Source organism: Notamacropus eugenii, chromosome 1 (assembly GCF_028372415.1).
Source record: "Notamacropus eugenii isolate mMacEug1 chromosome 1, mMacEug1.pri_v2, whole genome shotgun sequence".
Taxonomy (NCBI): domain Eukaryota; kingdom Metazoa; phylum Chordata; class Mammalia; order Diprotodontia; family Macropodidae; genus Notamacropus; species Notamacropus eugenii.
This window is the reverse complement of record NC_092872.1, coordinates 134,201,256-134,202,489: the sequence shown is the minus strand read 5'-3', so window position 1 is coordinate 134,202,489 and position 1,234 is coordinate 134,201,256. Positions and strand designations below refer to the sequence as shown.

The 1,234-nt window shown below is 40.7% G+C and overlaps 1 non-coding gene across 1 annotated transcript; it reads right to left on the bottom strand.

The window, feature by feature from the left end:
- Window positions 1-468: 468 nt before the first annotated feature.
- Window positions 469-587, bottom strand: LOC140521739 (5S ribosomal RNA). The gene has a single exon (XR_011973041.1). It is a non-coding gene; the product is annotated as a 5S ribosomal RNA (ribosomal RNA).
- Window positions 588-1,234: the final 647 nt, after the last annotated feature.

Genomic DNA, 1,234 nt, shown 5'->3' with positions numbered 1-1,234 from the left:
CATTTTCAGTCTGTCAGTAAAGATCACCAGCTTGGTTCTTCTACATCATGCCCTTAGGAGGTTACAAGAAAAAGAAGTTTGCTTGTAGGTAGTGTCCTTAACCTCTTAACCCCAGTCCTTAACCATCTATTAAATGTATGTCAGTGGATATAAGACACTGGGATAAGAGAGTGGGCATGACTCAGTAGAGCATATTCCTTTACCCTGATCCCTTGAAAGAGCAAGGATTTCATATAAGCAGTTACTCCTTTTCCTGATATGTATTGCAACCCCTCCCTGCTTTTATTTTATCCTGGATTTGTTTTTTCCCATTAATCTTCCATAAAAGGTATTGGAAACCTTCTGATTCTTTTTGTATTTGGAGGATAATAGTGTAACAGTTCATCCTCACTCCTGGATTGGTTGTTTGTTGGTTGTTGGCCTTCATCTTTGAAGAGGACCAAAATGACATCACCGTGATAAAATGTAAGTCTATAGCACCTGGTACTCCCAGGCAGTCTCCTATCCAAGTACAAACCAGGCCCGACCCTGCTTAGCTTCCAAGGTCAGAAGAGATCAGGCGTGTTCAGGGTGGTATGGCTGTAGACTCACTCCTGGATAAAATAGTTCGAAAGGCACAATGTATTACTGGAAATAGGTCAAGAATATCATCTCATTTAGAAAGGATGGGGTTTTTAAACCTCAGCCCTCCAGAACTCCAAGTGTTGGGTTCTGTCTTCAGCTAATGATGTTGACTGACTGAACCATAGAAGTTTACATTCAGAACCCATAAGCCAAACTTGATATCTGTTTCCCACTAGTCCTTTGTGTCCATAAAATAACTCATCATCTATGTTGTAATGGTCAGGAAATCGATTAATGGAATAAACCTTGGTCTTGAAGTTGAGACATTCGAGTTTCATTTTGACCACACATAGGTGGTGGGTATGCTAACAGTTTCCATGATCTAGATCACCAGATTAAGGTTCGGAAGATCCAAGTATATTCACATCTCTGACACTAACCATGGAACATTTGGGAAACTATTTCCTAGAACTCTGCTCTTGAACAGGGCTAATAATTCTAGTATTACCCATCTCAAGGAGAATAAAGAATCATAAATTTTAGATATCCAGCCTTCCTGAGGCGCAAGAGATGGTAAGTGACTTACCTAAGGTGATGCAGGGGGTAAATCCCAGAACAAGAATTTAAACCCAAGTCCTCTGACCCCATCCAGCTCTCTTCCTATTGTACC